The following is a 26,624-nucleotide window of genomic DNA, read 5'->3' as shown; positions in this document are numbered from 1 at the left end:
AATCTCATAAACCAGAAGTGCTCAAACTCAATGTATTCTCTTCTCTTCTCTCTCTCTCTCTCTCTCTCTCATTTTTCATAATGGAAAAAAAGTGCTGTTAAAGTTTTGAATTAAGAAACAGTTGCCATCTGGGTAATTGAATTCTGCTTGAAGCAGGCCACCTGGTTCACATCAGTGGCTCTTGGCAGGTATGGAAGTGTCAGCTAAGGTCCTGCATTGACTTCTAAACACAGGCTCGCATTCCATGAGCAGTGGAGAAACCTTAATTTCTAAGTAGTGAAAGCTACTTTGTATCAGGTTACCTCCATGCATGCTGGATTTCTCAGGCTGCAGAAACTGAGAATTACAGCAGGAATTGTTGGTCTTGTTCATTTCTAGCCATATGTCTTAAAAAACATAAAATCTGAAAGGCCAATTCTCTTTGGCTTCCTGTTTAGACATCCATGTCACAGAAATATGTGTGACTTAAATCACCTTGCTCTCTTCGAGGATGCAGGAGGCTGTTTCCAGTTACTCAAATAATGGCGGAAATATCAGGCCCTCCTGTTCTCTGCTGCTATTGGTACTGTCAGTCACTCCGGCTCCCCAATGGGAGGCATGTTTGTACAGCATAAACAGCATGTGAGGGTTTCAGTCACCTCAGACTTACACTGTACCAAGAGAACAGGAGTCGGGAGCTCTGCAAATAGCTCTCCAGCTAGATCTGTCTGGGCTAAGTGCATCTTTCACTTACCTTCACAGAGCTGATGTCAGAGCTGATGCCCTATTGCTTAGGACACGATAAAGCAAGAAACAGACCTGCTTTGAACTTGGGTGGTCTTGAGCAAGTTCTTGTGCTTCTCTTGAGTCCATTTCTTACATATCTGAAATGTCTACAATAGAACTGAGTGCAATTAGGAGATTTATGCAGACGGCATTTGATTCTTGAATTAGGAGGGAAGCTGAGCTTTGGATAAAACTCTAGCTTACGGGCACTTTGGGTTTTAGAAAGGGCACTGAGCTTATGAAGTAAGAATTCTGCAACAGAAATAACCTGGCCCAACCTCTTCTTACAGGATTGGATTGAGGCTGAGAGGGTACAAGTGCTTTCTAGAGTCACAGAGCTGCTGCTTAATGTCAAATCAAGAGCCACAGCTCCTTCTTTTTCCACTGCACCATGTTTTCTTAGCTTTAGGGCAACTACAAAGAGTCAACTTCAAGAACCAAAATGTTTTGCTTCTTAAAAAGGGGGAGGGAGTAAATCCAAAACATGTAATTTAAAGGATCGGTTCTCTTAAATATAATAATTTTCCATGATACCCTGGATTCTTATATAAGCCCATCTTAAAAACCTCACTTTACTCATTTAAAATGCGGCTGCATTTTAAAGGCGCGCGCGCGCGCACACACACACGCTCGTGCTACTGTTTTCAATATGCGAGAATTCAAGGAAGCATCTTTCTTTTTTCAACCAGAGAAATTAAGGTGAAGGTGAAATTAAGTTAAAAATATTTTGCAGGATTTCTGGACTCAGGATGACTCCTCACTACTTTTCTGGGAAGACTCTTTTCTCTCCAAGGACAGTCCCCTGGCCCCCACATCACATCTCCTTAGGCTATTGGATGACATCACTCAGTTCTACTTCAAGGCTATCCAACCAGAGCCAGGGAGAACAAGAGGAGGCAATAGGAAGAGAATCCTGAAGAGAAGGTAGAGGGCAGTAGTTTAGACAGGGCCTGGATATGGAGCTGGATATTTTATATCCAGCTTAACACATGCAGGAAGCAGAAAGTAAGGAGTCAGATGTAGCCAGAGAGCCTCACGTGGCCAGTACCATCTCCCAGAAGGCTCCCTTATGTTCCCTCTGCCTCATGATCTCTTTTCTTAATCCAATAAAGGGGCACTTGCTCAAATTTGAAAAGATGCCATATTATTTTATCCACAGTATCCTGTTTTCAAGCATTCAAGTTCATGAATTTCCTTCTCAAAACAAATTTCTGTCCAATAAGGCTCTTTTGATATTGATCTAGAATCAATCACTTTCTAAGCCCATGGGATATTATTGTCTATTGACTCTCCTCGTTCTTGCCAAATGGACAGTGTCTCAAGTCTCCCTGTTCCTTTGCCTACTCCTGTTTCTCTCTCTGCTGCAGCATCTGGCTAACCACATCTCTGCCTTTATGCAAAATGTTTTCTTCTCTGAGCTCTGAACAGATAGGACTTCATCTTCTCACACTGTAATCCATACTTAGTGTGCAGGAAATCAGAAAAATAGGTCCTTATGCTTTGGAATAGAGCTGGGGTCATGGGCAGGTGGAGGCAGAGTATCGATTCTAGATTCAGTTCCTGGTCAGGGATGCAGGGAGGCTGGAGGGACCGGTATGTCCTAGTATCCTGGGGACAAGGGCTGTTGTAGGCTTACCGGCAAAACTTCCTTTTCCAACACAGGTATCAGCGATTCCTGTGTTAGCCTCATTTGCTTTTTAAAGGATCCTTCTCATAGAATCCCATGGAGAGCAAAAGGTTTGGTTTTTGTAGAAGACCTGTATTGTGATTTTTCTGAGGGTGTTGTTCCAATAGCCTCTGTGAACATCTAGAAAAATAGGTTTATGGTATATACTTCTTTTGTGGGTATTTGGATATTGGAAAAATATAAAATATCCAACAATACTTGATTCTCACTGTAGTACATTTCTGGAAGGCACATGGAAAATCCTAAAACGATCTTACCCGTGGGATCTGTGTTATAATTGGATGTTGCATTCTTGACCAAAGACTTGGCATCGGATAAGTCACAGATACTAAATATGACATAGAGGCAAAGATTCACAGTTTAAATCAGTAGTTCTCAAACCTAGCAGAGCATTAGAATTGTCAAAAGAGATTTTTCAAAGAATACCGATGCCTGGGTTCCTGTTGGTACGAATTAAAGTCAAATTTCTATGTATGAAACCAGGTAACCAACATTTTTGTTTGTTTGTCAAGAGCAAGGACCAAAAGAAATAAATGGTTGTCATTTGTCATTTGGAAAAAAAAACATTAAAACAGCCACTTTCAAGTAAGTTACAAGATTTTTTTTTTTTTGATTCTCTAAATGGAAATTTAGAGATCCCTCATTTGATGAACAAATCGTTTCACCTGGTAGTGATAGGTTGCTTTTTGCATACACTGTGGACCAATTCTGGATTTGAACTAGTAGCCTCAATTGTCCTAAGGCTGATGACTAGTAAGTTAATGGCTGTTGATGAAGACTCCGTGACAAACATAAGTCTTTGTTCTGAGAATTGGTTTAGGAATCTGGAAACGAATGGATATAGTCCTTGTTCTCAAGAAGTGATCCAGGGGACTTGGGCATGCTGATTCTAAAGTTGGGCTTCTAACCAATTCAGAAACATGTTACTGGTGCCCTTTGCAAGAATAGCATTTGTACCTGAAATGATCTCAGCTGGATGGATTCAATTATTTGAAAATTGTGAAAACCAGAGATACATTTTGAGATTCTCAGCTTCCCTAGGCAGAAGGTTAGAGAACTGACTAGGGGAGGGGAGCCTCAGACTCAGGTTCTGGGCCTCCTCCAGATACAGCAGTGCAAAGAGGAAGTCAGTGCTGGAGAGCCAGTCACCAGGGCAGAGATCAGCTCTGTGCGTGGCTCACAGGGACTCCTAACTGGGGTGGGGAAGAGGCCCCGTCAATCTAAGAGGTTGGTTTCCCTTTCAGATTCCAATTCTTTGCCATGAGCTATGTGATTATAGGCATGATCTCATTATTTTGACCTTAAAATACAAGAGTAAAATCAATTTCCCTGTCTACCTCAAAAAGATACCTTAAAGACAAATTAAATTGCATTGAACAGATAGCTGATAGTGTTTTTTTTTTTTTTTTTTTTGGTAAATTTTCCTCTGATTTTAAGAGTGATATTTGTTAAAGAGGATTCAGGAATTACAAAGAAACTGTTACAGGGACTGGGGTTGTGGCTCAGCATGCGTAGGGTGCTAGGTTCGTTCCACGGCACCACATGAAAATAAACGAATAAGGTAAAGGTATTGTGTCTGTCTACAAATAAAAAAAAAAGAAAAAAGAAACTGTTATAGGACATAAAGTAGGAAATAAAACTCACCTATATTTGCACTCATCATCCCATAATCATTATTTTAAATGTAATGAAACACAAATGAAGAGCCTTCTCAATGTGAAGTTTTATATCCTGTTTTTATACATAAGGTTATATAAGGAATTTTTTCTGCATGTCACAAAATGTTCTTTAAATATACTACTTCATGACTGTATAGTATTTAATTTTTAGATACTATCATGTGTCTGTTCATTGTGAAATATATAATATGAATATTTAAAATACATGGGGAAGTTAATAATCCAAGAAACCTTACTTACTGTGATTTACGACAGGACATTTGGAGATTTTAAAAAATATATGGGCAACAGTTGGAAACAATCTCTGAAGCACAGATAATGAGATTTTAAAAACAATCAAGAGCAATTTTATTTTTAAAGGTCAATTCGCTTACAAGGGAAACAGAGAACACACAATAATTGCCTGTAACTACATTTCCATTGACTTCTGAGTGGGAATTTCATCTTTAACACCCCCTACTGGTTTGCCTTATGGTTCTAGTGTTATCATTTTGTTTATAAAAAAAAGTGATTTCATTAGAGGTCTGCCACCTTTCCAATCCCATTCCATTATTCTTTCTCTCAAAAAATAAAGTGAGAGGGGTACGAACAAAGAAAACCAGAATAATTGATTATTTCTTTACCCAAATCATTCCCCTATGACACCACCCACTGTGTGCCATGATCAGAGAATAGAGAAGCTCAGGAGAATGAGATCACCTCAAACTTTCTTTTAAGAACTTTGTAACTTGCTGGATTACTCATTCATTCAAGGTCATCGCCACGGGCTCTATATCTTGTATTACTCCCTGACAATTATCTCAAGATAAACCAGGAATGTATAGATCCACAGGGGACACAGGGGTTAAGTCAGAACAGGGACAATGTGTGTTCCTCTTTCTTATTGCTGGCAGACAGGCTCAAGAGTGCTCCTTGGGGTGGCACTTACCCGAGAAGTTGCTTGTTCCACCAAATTGCTTTATGGCAACTTTCCATCCTCATTTTCCTTCTACCACTAAGGTCCATTAGTGCCCTCATGTGACGTGAGGAAACAAGAAATAGTTACTACACTATTTCTTTTTCTTTTTGGTGGGTGGGTTACTGGGGATTGAACTGAACTCAGGGACACTCAACCACTGAGCCACATCCTCAGCCCTATTTTGTATTTTATTTAGAGACAGGGTCTCACTGAGTTGCTTAGCGCCTCACTGTTGCTGAGGCTGGCTTTTGAACCTGTGATTCTCCTGCCTCAGCTTCCAGAGCTTCTGGGATGACCGGCGCGTGCCACCATGCCCATCTACTGCACCATTTCTGTTAGACCTGGACTCTCTTCATTCATTCAAGTGACATTTGTCGAGTGTCCATTCCTTCTGGCACTGATCAAGCTACATGAACAAGATGGATCACATCCCTGTTTCTATGGAGTTTTCAACCTAATGTTTCCAGCCTAGTGAATGACATGAAAAATAACCAAGAGACAAACAAGCAAGACAATGAGTAGCTCAAAGGGGACCTAAAGCAGGGTGGTAGGACGGAGTGACCTGGGGTAGGGGATACTATTTTTGCTAGGAAGGTCAGGAAGGCTGCTTTTTTCCCCTTTCATTTAAAATTAATTAATTGATTGATTAATTAATTAATTAATTTGTTCTGATTTGTTATACATGACAGGAGAATGCATTCCTATTAGAGCAGAATTTTTCATTTCTCTGGTTATACGCAAAGCAGAATCACACCATTTGTGTCTTCACACTTGTACCTGGGATAATGATGTCCATCTCGTTTCGCCATCTTTCCTGCCCCATGCCCGCTCTCTTCTTCTCCCTCCCCTTTGCCCTATCTAAACCTCTTTCATACTTCCCATGTTCCCCGGGGAGGGCTGCTTTGGCAGAGGTGCCCAGTCTTTGAGCTTGAGTCTTCTTCCCACATAGGTATTGAGCGCCCATTCTTCAAATTTTCCCTGCTCCTTCTCTTCCTGCTATACTCCTCATCACAATTTCAATGATTCCCTCTCTCCTTTTAGCTAGAGATCCCTGGGAAAGGTTTATAGGGGTTTCTACAGAATGAGTATGGGATCCTGCCTCTTTCAAATCCATCCTCACTGTGAAATCATCTTTCATTCTAGTATCTCCATTGTAGTTGGAAATAAGACGGAGTCTTACTTGTTTCAACCACAGCAGCACCCCCATCATCTGAGGGTTGACTTTCTGAGATTTCAGTCTCCTGTGGTCAATTGCAGTGCAAAAATATTAAATGCAAAATAAACAATTCGTAAATTTTTAATAACTTTTATTATAGTCTATTGTTGTTATTGTTGCATTTATTATTAGTTATTATGATTATCTTACTATTCCTAATTTACAAATTAAGCTTTATTGTAAATATGCATATATAGGTAAAAACAAATATATATATTTCAATACTATCTGTGCTTCAAGCATTCTCTGAGGGTCTTGGAATGTATCCCCCTAAGATCAGGAGGGGCTGATTTAAAGCTACTTTTTAATATGCACAAAATTTGCATTTCAATACAGCTAACTTGATTGTACTATTTGGGATTCTGCTGAAATTATCCCTTTGCAGAGGAAGAGTATCTCACCACCCACAGTAGCTTCCTCCTTCACCCAAAAGAACAGATTCCCAGAAAAAATGTTCCTTGGGCTGCTTCAGGAAGCCCAGGGCCAGTGACAGTCTTCAAGTTGCGGGGCCTCTCCTTTCAGCGGTGACTGATGAATGCACGTGATATGTGGAGACATAGTTATCTCTAATGATCTTGGCTGGAGTAAATTTGGTAATAATTATCAATCATTGGAAAGAGGTTTTGAAGCTCATAATCCTTTTCTGTCTTTGATCCTTTCTTGCCATTGCTGATTTAAGTCTTCATTACCTTTAGCTTGCAATAGCAGGCATTGGCTCCACATGCCAAATTCTGTGCAAGACACATTTATTTCCTCTTTGAATTGTTGTGACAACTTCTTAGTCAATGTTCATGAAGGGTAAGGTGGTACTCAGAGGGATTATGGACTGGTTCAAAGTCAGAAGTAGAGCAAGGACTACACTCACGTCTTCAGATTCCAGTGTAGCAAGGGCCCTGCAGACAGCAGCTCTCTGTTTCTGTCTGTGCGCACGTAGCACAGAGCTACATCTCAAGGAAAGTAATGTAAGACATAATGTGCAAGTAGCTATCTCAGTGAAGATGCTGATCTCTCTGGAGCCTGTGTGGGTCGGTTTTGTTTGTTTGTTTGTTTGTTTTTTTCTGTAACTCAAATACCTGACGAGAACAACTCAGAGGAGGAGAGATTTATTTTGGTCTGAAGTTTTGGAGGTTTCAGTTCATGGTTGGTTGGTGCCATTCCTTTGGGCCTGAGGTAAGGAGGAAAATCATGGCAGAAGGGCACAGCGGGGGAAGGCCGCTCAGCTCTTGATAGCCAGGATAGAGGGGGAGTGTGGAGACAGAGAAAGAAACAGAAGAAATGGCTGGGGGCAACTAGAGTTCCCAAGGGCACAACCACTGCTCTCTGCTTCCTCTAATCTTGCCCTACTTGCTTACGGTTACCACTGCTTTTTAGTAGTCCATTCAAATTATTAATCCACCAAATGGATTAATCCAATGATGAATGAATTGAGAGCCCCCCATGATCCAATCATTTTAAAGCCCCACCTCATGCCTCAACCCATGAGAATTTGGGGAACATTCCAGATCCAAACCATAAGATGGCCACTGGTCACAAATGAAGCATAAGTATAAAGATATTGACTGGATATAGGTATTAAATATGGTTGCATACGATAGGGTAAATCCCTGAGGTGTGGGTTCCCTCTCTTCAAATGCAACTCTAAAGAGACCACAGGAGTACAAATAGAAAATGAAATATTAATTTATAAGACCATGTTAGAAAATGTAATATTAATTTATAAAACACATGGTTATACAAGATGTGCATGTTTTTTAATTTATATGTAATTTTCAAAAGCAACAAGGTATCTGATATTATATTGATAAAGAATGTATCAGAACTTTATTGAAAAAAAATCTTCTCTGTTGTTTTATTAAAGGAAAAATGAAAGGCCTCAATAAATATCTGAAACAATTTAGCATTGCTCTGATGTCATATCATTATAATCCCAATGAAAATCAGCAAGAATTGCTAGAATTATAATAAACTGATTTTAACTTTTATATGAAAGAGTCAAGAATCTTAAGTAACTAAAAAAGAACATAAGGATGGGATCACTCTACTAGAGAATGACACATTTGAGAAAAATATGCAGTTGCAAAGTTTAGGTGCAGAACAAGCAGGTAAACCAATGAAAAGAATGGAAAGTCCCCAAAACAAACTATACATTTATGAAAAGCAAGTATATGGTAGGAATAACTCAACAAGTCTGGAGCAAATGGATAGACAAAGTAGAAAATACTGTGGAGAAAAGTCTTATTATATACAGAAAATACAGTGGAATCCCTATCTTAACCCATTAAAAAATCAAAATGGATTAATGACAAAGTGTGAAAAGAAAACTATAAAACTAGCAGAGGATAAGGTAGGGAATATCTGTCTGTCTTTTGGTGGTAAGGGAATTATTAAATAAAGCCCTAAGCTTCTGCTGTCAAAAGGTAAATGGATTAATTTCACAATAATAAAAAATGAAAGTCACAGTTGGATATGAGACATCCTAGACAAGGTTAACAGTGGCAAGTGATTGGTGTCAGTCTGGAAGATATTTGCAATGTCTGAACCTTTAAGATTTTAACAGCCACTATGCACGGGGGATTAATGCCAGTCAGCAATACAAAGACAGAAAAATAATTGAAAAAAAAAAAGGACAATGGACATGTACAGGCAGTTCCCATAATCATATGAGGAGACAGATGTTCAACTTGACCAGTTGTCACAAAGGAGCTGGTAAAGCACTGTTGAGATGGTGTTTCACCTCCGTCAGATTGGCAAAGCCATGAAGTCACACAACACCAAGTGCCAGGGAGAATAAGTTGAAACAAAGTCTTGGCACTACTACTATGGGAGGGTAAAACACTACTGCTCTTCTGGGGAGCAACATCGCAATTTTTATAGAAATTATGCATACATGAGCCTATAACTTAGCAATTTTCTTCTTCATGCCTCAAAGAAACTGTAAGTCAAATCTGCAAATTTCTCTTTATGGGTATTTATCTCTGACCAGCAAAGAGAACAGTGTAAATGTAGGAAATTTACAAGGATGCTCATAAAAAGGTTTTTCAGGATGACTGTGCACCTTGAAGCATGTAAGTAAGTACTTTGGTGTGCATTTAATAGAATAGCATGCAGCAGATAGATACCAAATTAGATTTACATATTACACCTGAATATCTCTCAAAAATATAACATTGGCCCATTAAAGTAGGAAATCTAATAACATACAGCCTAATATTATTTACATATTTTAAAACACAGACATCTAAACACTTTCTAATGGATGCCTGTTTACCTAGACGAACACAGGCAAGTTGGACTAGAAAGATTAAATGCTCTAGGCTTGGACTAGAGAAGGGAGGGAAGTGAGAATTGAGGATGGAAGGCAATTGGAGAAAACGAAACAGAGAGGGTTTCACACATAAGAGGGATCTGCTGAGGAGCTTAGAGAAGGGGAAGGATTGGACTGGTCTTGAGGAGGAAGTCGGATATGAATGGGTGACGCAATGTAGTACCTAATGGTGAAAAGCCACCCAGAATTTCAAGAAAAAGTTTCCACTGAGAATGAAATTAGAATCAAAATGTGAAAGAAAACCCTACATCGGACCTATCTGCATATCAGTGACATTTTATATACTTTCTTTTAAAATATATTTTATGTACTTTATATCTCTTTCAGTCTCTGTTAAAAATGGCCATTTTTAACAAAGCTCATTTAGAAGCTTCTCATAAAGCAAAGACATGTCCCTATGATAATCATGAAAAATAAAAATATAGAGTTTCATAAGTCTGTCATATTTTTTTTTCTTTCTTTCTTTTTTTTGGGGGGGAGGTTGCTTAGGATCAAACCCAGGGCCTTTCACAAGCTAGGCTAGAGCTCCACCCACTGAGCTTAAGCTACATCCCAGCCCCTTTATGGTTGCTTTTAATATAAAAATTTTGCCCATTACTGGGGTTTCACATGTGTTAGGCAAGCACTCTGCCTTGGAGCTACATCTCTAGACCCTTTCACTTTTCATTTTGAGACAAGGCCTGGCTAAGTTGCCCTGATTGGCCTCAAACTTGTGATCTTCCTGCCACAGTACCTGAGATTATGCACATGTGTCATTGTATCCAGCTAAGTTTACTTCTAACAAAATTATTTCTCATAATTGAATCCTTGTGTTGCTTATGGAAAAGTAGGAATTTGATTCAGAAAATGTAATCATCAGAAATCCACCTTTTTGGATATTTTTACAACCCCAGATAAGGGATTTTTTAATTGCCAGATAGATAAAGTGAGATGATAGAATTGAAATAAAATATTATTTTTATAGGGGACAATATTGGATTTAAACTGACCGGATAAAATTCAACAGGGATAAATATAAATTTCAGTGTTTAGTTTCAATAAAATCACTTGTCTAAAAAAGAGTGAGAGAAACCAGCTTCACAATAGTCGGTGTGAACAGGATCTGCGGTATTGAGTGGACCACAGGCTTCATTTGAATCAATGGTGTAATGTGTCTACGGAGACAGTTGGCCCAAAGTCCTGGCTGCCTTCGCAGATAGGCAAGTGCATGTCACAGGCAACCTGACATATTGTACTCTGTGCTGGGCAGATGTCATCTGGGTGATTATGCCCAATGATCAATGTAAAAAAAAATCTTTTAAAAAATTAATCATTTGATTGTTATAAAAATAATATATTTTGAAAAAAAGATATACCAATAGCCAATAAACATGTCAAAAGATTCTCAGTGTCATTAGTCATTAGAAATGCAAATCAAAGCCACAATTACACCCACTAGAGTAACTATAATAAAAAAGGACATAAACAGGTATTGGTAAGAATGTGGAGAAATGTTGACACATTGCTGATTGGAAATATAAAATGGTGCAATCCCTTTGAAAAAACAGTCTAGCAGTTTTTTTAAAAAAGATTAGTACAGACCATATGACTAAGTTATTCTACTCCTAAAATTAGATTGTAGTGATAATTGCAAATTTCTGTGAATACACTGAAATTCACTGAAGCATACACTTGAGTGAAGTTTATGGTATATAAATTATACCTTGATAAAGCCATTGGAAGGAAAAAAACAAATATAATACATATTCATCATAAAAATCCAAACAACATAAAAAGTTAGGAGAAGACCCCACAAAAAGGTAAAGAAAACATAAAACAAAGTCCTCCAAACCCACCACCATAAATAAGAAGGATCAGCCCTTGGGAAATACATTCAGGCAGAAAGAGACACAGATAATTGGAGAAAAATAATTTTGCACATTACCATTCATGCAATTTTGTTTTCTATTACATTATTAAATCAGATTTTGCTTGAACTTAGTGAAATAGGAGTCATGGTTTTAAGAGACGACTAAAAAAGGAGGCTCCTGAATCACATCATTTGGGCATGCATTGTCCAAATCCCATCAAGTTCTTTAATTTCCTTGTGCCTTGGTCTCCTCATTTACACACTTATCTCCCAGTTTCTATTAAGGGTCATTTAGATAATTTATGTAGAGAAGTTAGCAATGGAGTAGCTTTAGATTAATTACTTAATACTGATTTACAGTGATTCCAACATCTTTAAGTCATGCAGAGGAGGAAGTCCAGGATAATAAAAAAATCTAAAACCATGTGTTTTAGTCAGGTGTTTCAATGCTGTGACCAAAATACCTGGCAAAACAACAGAGGGAAAAAGTTTATTTTGGGGACTCATGGATTCAGAGGTCTCAGTCCATACAGTTATAATTCAGTTAATTCCTATTGGGGGATTAATTCACTAATTGGGTTAAGGTTCTCATAACCCAATCATTTCACCTCTAAACTTTCTTTTATTGTCTCATTCATAAGCTTGAGAAACCATAACAATATCATTCAAAGAATAGCTAATGGTCACTGGAATGGTTTATTTCTTTTAATTAAAAACCATTTTTTAATTCCAGAGGTGGAATTGCTGAATCATACAGAAATTCTATTTTTAGTCTTTTTGAGGAACTGCCACATCATCTCCCATTGTATGCTTTGTTTCAATTCCAATATTGAAAAAAAAAATCATCGGGACTTTGATGGAAATTACACCAAATCCGTACATTGCTTTGGGTAGTATTGACATTTTAAGAGTATATCTTTCAATCCATGAACATGGGCTGTGTTTTTATTTATTTATGTCTACTTTAAAATTTTAAGCCATGTTTTGTAGTTTTCATTGTACCAGTCTTTTATCTCCTTGCTTAAGTGAATCATAACTATTTTATTCTTTGTGGTGTTATTTTAAATGGAATTGTTTTGTGATTTCCTTTTCATAATGTTAATTGTTTGTGTACAGAAAGGCAAATGGATTTATTGTGTGCATTAACTTTGTATCTTGCTACTTTGTTGAATTTTCTCATTACCTCTAACATTATTTACATGTTTAGGGTTTTCTACGTATGAGATCATGTAATTTGTGAAAAGAGATTATTTTACTCCTTCCTTCTCAGTTTGGATGCCTTTCATTGTTTTTCCCTTACCTAACTGCTCTGACTATAAGAGCAATTAGGAACATGAAGAGCAATTGTAGAACTTTAAGTAATATATTGAAAAGAACTGGCAAAAAGTGAATATCTTTGTCTTGTTCCTGATTTTAGAGGAAGAGCTTTCAGTCTTTCATTGAATGTGATTTTCACTGAGTAGGGTTTTCATATATGGTTTTTATTATGTTCAGGTCCTCTCCTCCAATTCCTAGGTTTTTGAGTATTTTTTTCATGAAAGGGTGTTGAATTTTGCTTAATGCTTTTTCTGCCCTAATTAAAATCATTGCGTGCTTTCCCCCTTTCATTCTGCCAATGTGGTATATTACATTGATTGGTTTTCATATGCTGAACCATCCTTGCATTCCAGAAATAAATCCCACTTGGACATGGTATATAATCTGATTTTAATATGCAGAGGAATTCAGTTCTTTTTAATTTATCACAAGTTTATTTTGTTTTGCATTTTTTTCTTTTTTAATTTATATATGACTGTGGAATGCATTACAATTCATATTACACATATAGAGCACAATTTTTCATATCTCTGGTTGTATACAAAGTATATTCACACCAATTTGTGTCTTCGTACATGTACTTTGGATAATGATGTTCATCGCATTCCACCATCATTTCTAAACCCCTGCACCCTCCCTACCCCTCCCACCCCTCAGCCCTATCAAGAGTTCATCTATTCTAAATTCACTATTCTAAATTAAACCCCTATGTCTCACCATGCACAAAACTCAATTCAAGGTGGATCAAGGTCCTAGGAATGAAACCAGAGATCCTGTGTCTAATAGAAGAAAAAGTAGGCCCTAATCTCCATCATGTGGGATTAGGTCCCAACTTCCTTAATAAGACTCCTATAGCACAAGAATTAAAATCAAGAATCAATAAATGAGGTAGACTCAAACTAAAAAGTTTCTTCTCAGCAAAAGAAACAATCTGAGAGGTGAATAGAGAGCCTATATCTTGGGAGCAAATTTTTACCCCTCACCCATCAGCTAGAGCACTAATCTCTAGGGTATATAAAGAACTCAAAAAGCTAAACATCAAAAACCAAATAACCCAGTGAATTCAGTTTTATTGAGAGTTTTTGCATCAATATTCATCAGGGACATTGGTCTACAGTTTTCTTATAGTGTCTCTCAGGTTTTCATAACAGGGTAATGATGGCCTCATAAGAATGAGTTCAAGAAATAGCCTTTCTTCTTCCATTTCTTGGGGGAGTTTGAGGATTGGTACTAGTTCTTTAAATGTTTGATAGCATTCACCATGCAGCCCAGGGCTTTTCTTTGGAAAAATTTTGAGTATGAATTGTACGTCCTTACTAGTAGTAGATCTGTGCTGACTGGCTCTTTTTTTGGGATGTAGTCTTGGTAGGTACTATCCTTAAGTGTTTGTGTCCTCCCTAAAACTTAAATACTCAATGGATCAGAGAGGAATTTAGGAGATGATCAGGTCATGAGGGCTATGCCTCTGGGGTGGGGTCAGTATCTTATAAAAGAGCTTGAAAGAGAGAGTTTTTCCCTTTCTTCCACTTATCTCTTTTGCCATGTGAGAACTCAGTGTTCATTCCCTTTTTGTCCTTTTGTAACTTCCACCATATGAAGACGTTGCTCATGGTGACCTCACAGAAGTAGAGGACCAGTGCTCCCAGGAGACATGGACATCACCTGCTATTGCCTTCATGTTGGACTTTCCAGTCTCCAGAATGGTGAGGAATTAAATTTCTGTACTTCATAAATTCCCAGTCTCAGATATTTGGTTATAGAGGCATACATGATCTGAGACAATTGATTTTGTTTTTTGGAATTTGTCCATTTCATCAAGGTTAACCAATTTGTTAGAACACATTTACTTGTAGTACTTTCTTTTAACTCTTTTTGTTTCTGTAGAATTGGTAGTGATTTCCCTATTTTCATTTTTTGACTTAGTAATTGTAGTATCTCTCTTTTTTCTTTCTTTTTGTGGTGGTGGTAGGGGTGGTACTGGGGATTGAACTCAGGGCCACTCAACCACTGAGCCACATCCCCAGCCCTATTTTGTAGTTTATTTAGAGACAGGGTCTCACTGAGTTGCTTAGCACCTTGCTTTTGCTGAGGCTGGCTTTGAACTCGAGATCCTCCTGCCTCAGCCTCCCCAGATGCTGGGATTATAGGTACGTGCCACTGTGCCTGGCTGCATCTCTCTTTTTTCTTGGTTCACTTAATTAAGGGTTTGTTTATTTGTTGACCCTTTTAGAGAAACAATTTTCATTTTCATAATTTTTGCCTCTAGTTTTTTCTAGAGTTTATTTTGTTGTTTTCTGCTCTAATCTTAATTATTTCCATTTTCTTTTTTCTGCTAGATTTTGGGTTTTGTTTGTTTGCTTATTTCCTTAAATTTTTAAAGTCAGGTTGCTGATTTAAGATATTTCTTGTTTTTCCTTGTAAGCTTTTACAGCTACATATATTTTCCTTGGCACTGGTTTTGCTATGCCCCTGAAAGTTTTGGAATGCTATATTTTCAGTTTGGTTCATATCTAAGTATTTTTGAATTTTCTCTGTGATTAAAGAAGGACATTTTAAGATGAAAAAAAAAAGATAAATCCATCAGAAAGACATGTTTTAGCTTTTTTTGGTTGTTGTGACCAAAAGGCTTGATAAGAACGATTTTAAAAGAGGAAAAGTCTATTTGGTGCTCACAATTTCAGAGGTTCTCAGTCATAGACAACTGACTCCATTGCTCTGAGCCTAAGACGAGGCAGAATCTCGTGGCAGAAGGTTGTGGAGGATAAAAGCGGCTCAGGACATGGGAATCAGGAAGCAGAGAGAGAGAGCTCCACTCACCAGGGACAAAATATAAACCCCAAAGTCACACTTCCAGTGACCCACCTCCTCCAACCACACTCTACCTTATCACCTCGTTAACCCACATCAGTGGGCTAATCTGAATTATAACAAAGTTGATAATCATCTATCAAGAATGTTAGCCTTAGCTGGGCCTGGTGATGCATGTTTGTGATCCCAGTTACTCAGGAGGCGGAGGCAGAAGGACTACAAATTTAAGGCCAGATGGCAATTGAGCAAGACCCTGTCTTACCATAGAGTCAAATTGGCTGAGGAAGTAGCTCAATGATAGAGCCTTTGCCTAGCTCGTGTGAGGCCCCAAGTTCAATTCCCAGTACTGGACAAAGGAAAGTGAAGAAATGTCAGTCCTTCCATTAAGATGCCCGTGGTCTTGGAGCTAGCTACATAGTCCCTTCTTCTAAAGAAGACTCTCATTCAAAGAAGGTATAGCCAGGATGACTACGATCTCTCCCAGGACCATAGAAGGCCAATATCACAGGGAAATTCTGTAAGATTTCATAGACTCTGCCTCAGAGTTATTCCGCATGAAGAATAAGGAAGCTGGGTTATTTATGTGTTAACTCCCTATCCATCACGGTTGAGGATGGCTTCTGGGGCATTAACTCTCTGAAAATCCCTGCTTGTCTTATATCTAGGCTAAGCCTATTATTGAAGCTGGAAAAACCCAGGGAGTTGCAGGTGTTTACATAAGGAGCCTTGGGATGTCAGTATTTGCTACAGCATCCTAGTCTTCGGCTGTATTAATTGGCTTTATGTCACCGGAGGCAGCTCACTTAGGTTGATTTAGGTCAAAGTTTTGGAGGCTCCGTGAGTCCCAGTGACATAGGTTTCCTGAGGGCTGCTTCTTGACCACATCACCTTATGGTGTCTGGTGGATGGCAATGACAAGGGCACAGGTTGGAAGCAAGCAAGGGATCCTATCTTGAACAAGGAGCAGAGGGAGAGAGGACTGTTGGGGTTCCACAATCTCTTTTGAGGGCATGCCCCCGGTGACCTCCCACTGGGCTCCACGGAGGGAAGCCCTATGTGAAATTCATGAGAATCTTCTCTCAGCATAAAAGCCAGAGAGAGATAGGCATGGCTCTCCCAGGGCAATAGATTGCCCAGTGCGCGTGACCTTTCCCTACACTCTGCTAGGAGGCTCCCCCTTCATAGCTCCGGAGATGGGCCTAACCCGTTAGGAACCCAACTGCCCACCTTTAACCTTTTTTTGGAAAAGAACATTCTATAAAATCTCTTTGACGTTTCCCGATATGAATTAAGCAGGTGTGAACTCCGTCTGGTCCAGAAGCTCTATCGGGCTGATCAACTTGCGCGTCCTACCCCACTTTTGAAACGACACTGTGAGGATGGCCTTAGGCCTGAGCCTAAGCAACTCCATTTAAAAAAACTCCAGTTTGCAACAAACCTGCAGTCTCCCCAGGCACACCCACAGAGCCCTCCAGTGTGGCCTCAGGCCCCTGGCAGGCTGTCCTCACCTGATAAGAGGAAAAGGGGAGAAGATCAGGGTGGAGACCACCAGACCAGATGTTTCTGACCCCAGGGTAAATGATGTCACTTAGAAATCGGTGGTAGCTGATAAGGATTGAAAGGGGGGTGAAAAAAAAAACCAAAGTTTAGTATAAATAATAGAGCAAATGAACAGAGATTCAGCCAACCCAAACAAGGATGCCCTCGAGCTGGAGAGCCCGATGAGGACCTGACATCCCATCACTTGTCATTCTTCCCTGATCCTCTGTGCGATCCTCTCAGCTCTCACACTCTACCGCCTCCTCTGGACCCTGGTGAGAGCCACAACTTCTCCCTAGGACCCTCTCCTCAACCAGCCGTCCACTCCACACCTGGAAAAGCCTGCCTTGGTTCCGGACCTGGTCACTGCGGCCTGAGTGAGTGTGCATCTGCTGGACTCAAAGCCTAAGGCTTTAAGACTTTTGAACTTAGCAGCGGGAATGTCTGTCATGAGCCTGTCACGATTAAGTGTGTTTGCAGTGCTTAGAATTAATCTAGAATTGTTTGCTGTGAATTGATTAGGTCTATTGCAGTGCCTAGCATTAAGGATTGTCGTTTTCTTGATTAAGAACCTATAGAGTGAAACTGTGTCGAGTAATTTGAGAGGATAAAACGTTGAAAGGGGCAGAAGTACGGGGACATTCTTTATTTCTCCCCTCGACTGCACACGTAGCAATTTTACCCCCTTGTGACATACTCTCTGTGTTCTGTGTTTTTTTTTTTTGATGTTTTATTTCTCTTAACTTTTATTTCTCAGCCAGCCCATTCCACCGGAGGGGGAAGCCCATTCCCACCAATCTATCACCACACCGTCTAGTGTCACTTCTCATCTCTCTGGACTTTCCTCCATAAGTTTTGCTTTTAAAGCAAATGTATTATTTATTTACATGGAAATACAAACAGGCCAGAAAGGGGTCTTAAGGGCTTCCTTAGTGATTGCCAACTGGAGTTTCTATGGTTGGGTGAAGGGGGCCATCAAATTTGTTTTTCTCTCCAGTTAGGCTGGAAGCCTTTGAGGGCAGGCAGCACTGACATCTTTTCCTACCACACAGCCCCAGGCATGCAGCTGAGCACCCAGCCTTAGCAGCAGTCGCCATGTGTTGACCTGCTCTCAACAGGGCCACTTAGTCACTGGGCACTGTGGGAACAGTGGCTTGGGCCTACACTTCGTCCAGGAGACAAAAAAATATTTTAATCTCTTTTAAAATCAGTAAAATATAAGTATAGCATAACTATATATATATACATGAGTATATATCATAATTATATATATAACTCGTGTGTGTGTGTGTGTGTGTGTGTGTGTGTGTGTGTGTATAAATGAATCCAGCTGGATTATATTTGTCTTTATACCAGCTAGTCCTAAAGTATCATTTTTTAATATTTTATCTTTCTTTTTATGGAAAAAGGGCTCATAGAGACCCAGGTGCCCAGCGCCCATGGAAGCAATAATGCAGCCCCGACTCCCAGTTTAGCATCCCCTTCTTACCATGGATTTGGAAGCTTCTGGACTTTTTGGGGGACTCTACTATTGTTGCAACTTTTCATTTGTGTTTGAAGAGCTCCGAGAACAGCCTATTCTCTGCCTCTGTCCTGCTTCTCTTTAAGACTCTAGGACAAGAATAGCCCCAAGGCCTTTTAGACTGGTTGAACTGAAGATAAGTTTAAATTTAAGAGGCTCTAACTTCAAACATGGGAGATAAGATGAAAAAAGAAATCCAGACAGCCTGCTTTAATTCTATCCCAATCAAACTTTTATTTCAAAGAACTATTTAAAGGACCTGACATATGTGAAAAACAAAACTCTTTTTTTAAACCTTTGGGGATATGACAAAGAGCCTGAAATGAGACCCCCCTCCTTCCTGCAGTGCTAGCTACCCTGTGAGTGCCAAGGGATGGGCCATGCAGGGAGGATAGCTCTGTTTCGCCCGTCCCAGGGCCATCTGTGGCACAAATTGTGTGCTTCCTGGACTCCCCTGCAAGTTGCAAGCTGCAAGTGTTTGCCCAGCAAATCAGGTTAACATGAACAAAGGCAGCCTTCAGGGGGATGTCTCCAAAGGGCATTTGCAGGCCAAAGGGTGTGCATAATGTGCAATGGGTAGGGATGGGGTGGAGCAGGTTGGGGAGGCGGAAAGATGTTGCTAGGCAACCAGTCCCCGGTGCCTTTGTAAATGAGGATATATTTTATTTGGAGCAGCAGCTGGCAGCCACCACTTTCTCCTTTCTGTCTCCTCCCTCTACCTTGCTCAGAACACAGACCTGGGCTGTAGATCTCAGACAGGTCTTGGGAGGATAGAATAGGAAACCTGGTTAGAGCTATAGAAAAAAAAACCAAACCAAAAAAAAAAAACATGTGCACGGAAAGGCAAGTTACTTTACAGAATGGCCTAAACCTAGTAGAAACTGGACATTTATACCTACTAGGCAAGATCTTCAGCTAGTTTATTTAATCTCTTCAACATTCAAGTTCCTGGGTGGTAAAATTGGGAACATAAATCTTTTACAGGAATACTGTGAAGATTAGAGAAACTATATGCAGAGGACCCAGTCTAGTACCCAGAAAACAGAAGATGTTCAAAACTCAGTGGCACAGGCTCAGGCTCCGGGTTACTGGTGTTCTCATCTCAGTTCTACCACTTAGTTGTATGACCATACACATGATCTTCAAACTTTCAATGCTAGCATGGTCTTTTCATCTATGAAATGGGGGGGGGGTAGTGGTAGTAGTTTCCATCAGTGTAATTTTGCAGGTTAGAAGCATTAATCATACAACATGCTTTGAATAGTAGTAAGCACTCAGCATATGCTAATGGTTATTTGTAGCACCACATGCAGCATGTCTGAGACCTTAGGCCATGTATGACAGGTGAGTGGGGGCTGGAGAAGCCAACTTCCTTAGCTCATTATTGAAAGGCTTTCAGTTTTGGCCAGCAAGGGTGGGACGAGGTAGAAACTTCAGTGCTGTGTTAAGCAAAGACTTTTGTAGAATCGAGATTGTTTGATAAACTGTATGACATTGGACAAGTCACTTAAAACTCTTTTGTCTATAACAGACCATCAAATAAAATGTATTAAAAAGGCACCTAATTATGGCAAATGGTGTGGCCAGAGACCCGGCTCAAGGTTTCACTAGATTGAAATGCCTAGATTGGCTGGGGCTGCTGATCTCATCTGGGGCTTGGAGGTCTTCTTCCAAACTCATCCTTGTTATTGGCAGATTCATTTCCTTCTAGTTGTAGGTCTAAGGTCTCTGTTTCTTTGAAAGTTATCAGCTAGTGATTATTCTCAGCTCCCAGAGGTATCAGTCTTCCTTACAGGGTGGCTTTTTCCTGCTTCAAGCCAGCAATGGTCCATGGAATCCTTGAATGCTTTCAACCTCGGACTTCTGCCACCAGCTCGAGAAAACTCTCTCCTTTTAAAAAGTTTCTGTGATTGGGTGAGGCCCATCTGGATAATCTTCTTAAGTTTAACTGATCTAGAACTTTAATCACATTGATAAAAATCCCTTCTCAGAAGGGACAGTGTTACTGTTGGCTGAAGACCGGGAAGAAGGTATATGAATGAGAATCTTGGAAGGTCATCTCAGAATTCTGCCTGCCCCACCTTCCATACCCCCATCCTAATCCATTTGGGTTGTAAGAACAAAACTCCTGAGTGTAGGTAATTCACAAACAACTGATTTCACTCCGCACAGTTCTGGAGGCTGGAAGTCCAAGGTCAAGGTAGCAGCAGAGTTTAGTCTGGTTAGGCCTTACTTTCTGCTTCACAGATGGCACCTTCTTGCTGAGTCTTTTCACTGCAAAAGAAATGAAGGATCTCCCTCAGGCCTCCTTTATAAGAGCGCTAATCCCACCAATGAGGGCATAGCTCCCAGAACTAACCACCTCCCAAATACCCAATCCCTTGTACTCCTACATTAGGGATTAGGTTTTAACATAGATTTGGGAGGGATACAAATATTCAGGCCCTAGTCTCTCTATGTCCTAGATTCTAATCCTCAGGGTCTGTGTTCCAAGCATCTTTATGTTTCTGGATTCTAGCAGATTATCTGCCAAATCTATTTTTCCTAACAAATATTTCTTAAAGGAATAAAACAAACTCTTTTCTTTTTTCTTTTTGGATAGAATTACTAGACTAGTCATTAAGAACAATGCTACCAACAGAGAACAGTATGATATTGGAGTTAAAGTGTACATATAAATGGTCAAAGAGGAATCTCTCAATCGTTCCAAGAATCCACATATTTCCAGCATGGTGTTAATTGGACCAGATCTCCCTGGTTCTCAGCACTGTATTCTTTACAATGCAGAATGATTTTTTTTTTGCACTACCTTTTTTTGGCAGACGTGGCAAACTGCTGACTCATATTAAATACGTGGTTCACTTGAAGCTTTTCTCCATTAACTGTGTTGTACCAGTCTGTCCTATTTTTACGTTGGACAGGATTATATGCTGCTTCCTACTCATTTTCAAAGGTTCTGACCTGTCATTTTAGCCTGTTGGAGACCTTCAGAAATTCTGATTTTATTATTCGATGTCTTTGATCTCCAGTCTAACTCTGTAACACTTCAAAATATAATAAGCACATTTTCTTTGTCTTTGTCCAAATAGTTCATAAAAGTGTTGAATGAGACAGGGCCAAATTCAAAGCCCCGAGGCATGGTACTTGTTTCACGCTAACAATGATTTAATCAACACTCTTTGCATAAAGATTACTCAACCTGTGATGAATCAACTCTTACTTTTATTTCTCCCTATTAATACAAGCATATTATGAAGGACTTAATGAAATGTTTGGCTGAACCTCGGCTATACAGTATAACATCATTTAATTATACTCGCAGGTTTACAATACATATCTTTTGCACACATCAGGAAATCTTCTTACATATTCTCCGATGTGCTCTGTCTTGGAGGACTGCATATGGTTTTAGTGCAGAGACATGGGGAGCCTTTAACTTCCAGCTTTTATCTACTGTCTTCTAATATTTTCTCAGGAACAGAGGATCTTAGTGGCCCTAATTGTTGATTTCTAAGGTGGCAAGCATTTCTACCTTCTCCTTCTGTGGCTGATGGGAATTTCCACTTGGGAAAAGAGATGACTGCCCTGACTTATGAGGATTAAAGATTGGGCTGCAGGATGGAAGCAGATGATATGTCCCCTCATGATAGAGATTCTCACTGAGGAGTTTGGTTCTACCTACGATTTTTTTTCTCCTTGATCAATTCTTTCATACTTGCAGTTTCCCAACTCTCCTTAATCATCACATTCTAGGAAAATCAGAATTCTCTTGTTCACAGGAAAAGATGGGGGCTCCATATACTAGAGTTTTTTTAGTTCAGAATTTTTCCTTTGATGAAAGAATAGATACACCCAAACCCCTAAATGGACCAGTGATGGCATCTTGTGATGCTAGTTCAAGTGCAGATTAGGTACAAAACTCATTGCTGCTCCATCTTGGTTGCTCTCTCTGTCTTTCCTTGACCAATCAAATGAGGGGAAGGCAGCTGCCCTGGGAGCATCGTATAGAGAGACCTGTGCAGGGAGGAACCAAAGCCTCTGGCAATGAGCCAGCAGGAGATCTTTCCAACAGCTACAAGAGGGACCTGTCCATGGGTCTTCCAACCCAGGTCAAGCCTGCAGAACACTATCGCACTGGCCAACATGTTGACAGCAAGTTCATTAGAGACCCTGACCAGAGCACCCAGCCTTGTCACCCTGGCTTCCCAATCCTCAGAGGATATATGAGATAAAACAGTTTGGTTCTTTTGAGCTGGTAAAATTTGAAGAAATTTGTTATGCAGCAATAAATAACTCATAGACTAGGGAGTGCTAAACGAGATGATTAGATTTCCTTAAGAGAAGTGAATAAAATGTTAAATTCTTAGAAAGCAGTGAATGACTGGTGAATGTCTAGGACCAGAACACTGCAGGATAATGGGCTTTGTAAAACATATGCATGTAAAGAGAGAGTAACAGGTAACCTTCCCTCAGACTCCTCAAGAGCAGCTCTGATGTTTGGGCTTTATTTTCTCAGTTCTTTTTCTAGTCAGTTATAATCTCACATACAGTTATAAAACCTGCTTTATGTGTATGTGTACTTTTGAACAAGTTTCATTTTATTGTTTTACAGTACATCCTCACTTCTGCCCATGCCAGTAGACTTGGTTCCAACATAATTGTTTTAAAAAGTACATTATACCCCACATGTGATGTTGTCTAATTTATTTAAGCATTACTTCATCTGTGTTAATTTATAATATTTTGTTAATTAATATCCTTATTTGCCATCACACACAATGCCACAATACATCCTTTGGCACATGAACAGATATTTCTGTAGGATAAATTTCTAGACGTCGAATCGAGGAATGAAAAATGTGTTGATTTAAGATTTTGAGATATTATGCTTAACTATCCTTCACCAATGTTTTTCTTTTTTTTTCTCACTAATTTTCTCATATCCTAACACCAGATAGTAACTTTAAACGTTTTGCTTTCCAATTTGATGAGCAAAATTGGAAAACAAAACCTTTGCCACTAATTCATAATTGCATGGTCCTGATTTCTGACAAGAAATCCACAGTCATTTGAATTGTTCTCCTTTGTGTATCTTTCTGGATGCTTTCAAAGGTTCTCTTCATCTTAGTTTTCAGCAATTGGATTACAATGTATCTAGACATGGCCTTGGGATTTATCCTATTTGGAGTTCACTAAGCTTCTTGAATCTGTGGATTTATATCCTTTGCCAAATTTGGAAAGTTTTTAGTCATTATTTTTTTCCGGGATTTTTTTTTTTTTCTTTCTGCTCTGTCTTATTTTTTTCCATCTTTTCTGGCGCTCGGGGATGACACAAATGTTAAACATTTGGTATTGTTTCACTGATCCCTAAGATCTGTCCTTTTTTGTTTTTCCTCTCTTGCATTATATTGGATCATTTCTATTTGACTATAGAGGAAGTTTTTCATTTTCAGTCCTAAAATTTACATTTGGATCTTCTTTATACTTTCTGCTTCTCTGCTGAGACCTTTTTATCTTTCCACTTACTTCAAGAGTGTTCTCCCTTACTTCCTGGAATATTTTATAAAAGCTATTTAAAGTCTTTGTCAGAAAATTCCAACATCTGCATCATCTCAGCGGCTGACGTCTTTTGGATGTTTTCACTGAGTTGAGATTTAGTGGTTCTTCGTATAACGAGGACTGAAGGAAGAATAAATTGGTCTCCAAAAACTCCTGTCTTAATTCTCTGAGAGTTGACTTGGCTATGCAATATGACACAAAGGAATTAAGGTTGCACATGCAAATCAAGATTTCTTGTTTGCTGACTTTGAGGTGGGGACAGTATACGGGATTATCCAGGTGGACCAAATGTAATCACAGGCATTCTTCAGAGCAGAGAACATTTCCCGACTGTGGTCAGAAAGGGATGTGACCCTGGAAGAAGGGTCAGAGAAAAGTTACGTTGCTGACTTTGAAGATGAAGGAAGGGGTCCCGACCATAAGATATGTGGGAGGCTCTTAGAAACCAGAAAAAGCAGGGAGACAGATTCTCCCTTAGGGCCTCCAACAGGAATCAGCCCTGCTGGTACCCAGAGTTGGCCTGGTGAGGCTGATTTGGGACTTTTGAACTACAGAACTTTACAGGAAGAAAATTTAAGCCCTAAGTTTGTGTCCTTTGGTTCCTGCAGCAATAGGGAATTACGTCAAGTGATTTTGGATTGTATTCTAAACACTTTGAATTTATGTGATGAGAAACTTGGTTTTGTTTGTATCTTATGTGAGTATTAATATTTATGCTTTACGAGGCAATCAACCTGGACAGATTTAGGCTGAAAATTCTGCCAGCCTTCTGCAAGTTGTCGTTTTTATCATCCGTTTTGTTTTCTAAGCCTTTGCAGAAAGCAGATCTTTCCCGTGTGTGTGCCACTGGGTGGCCAGTCTTGGACCTGGGGAGGAGGGGACGAGTCCTCAATTCCTTTCTCATGGGCTCGGGTGTGCTGTCTTGGATCAGCGCCCCAGGCCCCAGCACAAGATGGAGACCAGGGGGCTGTGTCTGGGGCCACTTTCCTGAGTTCCTCTCTTTCTGTGCTCTCTCTAGTACTTTCCAGTCCTCTGTGGCTCCCCTTTCCCTCCTCTGCCAGGAAGCTGTTGCTATACTGCACATTTCCTAGTGCCCTGTAGTGGGAGAATAGAGAAAGGGTTGGGGGGAAAGGATGGAGGTTTTCCTCATTCTCTTGGGACCTCAGCTCATCCAAGCAAAAGGGAAGATTTCCCTATGACCTTCACTGCAGCTGCTGGCTATCATGACCACTGCTGCTGGTGCCACAAGATTGCCTGGGATTGGAGAAAAGGAAGAAAAGGAAAAAAAAATACAAAACAACAAGAGGATGATTTTTTTTTTTTCACTCTCTCTGAGCATTAACTTATCCTTGAGCTAGAACTAGAAGACTCGCTCTCTCCATACCTGGTGCCTGCTTCCAATTTTAGGGAGGGGAAGATCAGGGGACAAATGGGCCACCCGTGGCTGGTTGAATAGCACTTCAAATTCTGGTATTCTCCAATGCACCTGTTACTTTTCCACTGGGGTTTTGTTGTGGCATTCCATGGGACAGGCGGGCAGGACGCATTTGTTCCATCTCATCTGGAATATGAGCCCTTGCCTGGCCTCTTGGTGGCCACTAATGCTTACACTTGCCCATGGGGTTGCTTTTCTAATAGGACTGGCTGTGCCAATTTTTTCCTTGGGAACAGACCATAGTCCAATATAGACGAAGCATGGTGGTGGAGTGTTAGTAACCCATTATTGCCTACTCTAAAATTTTTATTGGAAAAGCCATATAGAAACCAAGCTCTGTCTAGGTATTCTTGCAGGAAGAAATACAGAGGCAGTTGAATGCGGTGTTTCACCAGCAACAAAGAGATCTACTGAGAGTGACCTAATCTTCCCCTTGAATCATTTCATGACACTAACATTTCAGCACATTGCCGATAGCAAACTCTTGCCATTCATCCATTCATCAGCTCTGCCCTTCTGAGAAACAAGTGAAAACCTTTAAGTGGTGTGGCTAAGAGGTGGTTCAGGGTGAGTCGCCTCTGGCACAGAGCTACGTATATGCCTGAATGATGGGACAGATCTCTTAGACTAGGTTCCTTATTGCCATTTGGGAAAAATCCGAATCACTGCTTGTGTTCAAAGGTCATTGATTGTATTGCCAGGGAGGGCTTTTATCTTTCCTTTATATTCTGAGAAATGCTGGTACTAACTTTATATATTTTCTTTCTCCAGTTGGCGTACCCCTGCAGATCAGATCCTCAAAAAGGAGCAATTTGCTGACCATCTCTCTGTGTTTTGCTTCTTTGTTTGTGATTGTTCTGTGGCAAAGTCATGTCTTTAAACTCCTTCTAGTAGGAACAATAACTTCTGAACTAAAAATGGTTTACTCTCATTGGGAAGAAAAGGGGGGGGGGTGGGTGGGATAC

At 39.8% G+C, this 26,624-nt stretch overlaps 1 long non-coding RNA gene across 4 annotated transcripts in view; it reads left to right on the top strand.

Annotated features, from left to right (window-relative positions):
• The window catches only part of LOC144368277 (uncharacterized), an 81,077-nt gene that overhangs the window by 4,763 nt on the left and 49,690 nt on the right, over positions 1 to 26,624 (top strand). For all 4 annotated transcript variants that reach the window (XR_013428082.1, XR_013428079.1, XR_013428080.1 and 1 more), the window contains exon 2: positions 14,396 to 14,499. This is a non-coding gene — a long non-coding RNA (uncharacterized LOC144368277). The remainder of the gene's footprint in view (positions 1 to 14,395; positions 14,500 to 26,624) is intronic.

The sequence above is a fragment of the Ictidomys tridecemlineatus genome, chromosome 11, assembly GCF_052094955.1.
Source record: "Ictidomys tridecemlineatus isolate mIctTri1 chromosome 11, mIctTri1.hap1, whole genome shotgun sequence".
NCBI lineage: Eukaryota > Metazoa > Chordata > Mammalia > Rodentia > Sciuridae > Ictidomys > Ictidomys tridecemlineatus.
Note: the sequence above shows the minus strand (reverse complement) of the source record. Positions and strands in the feature narration are given on the sequence as shown.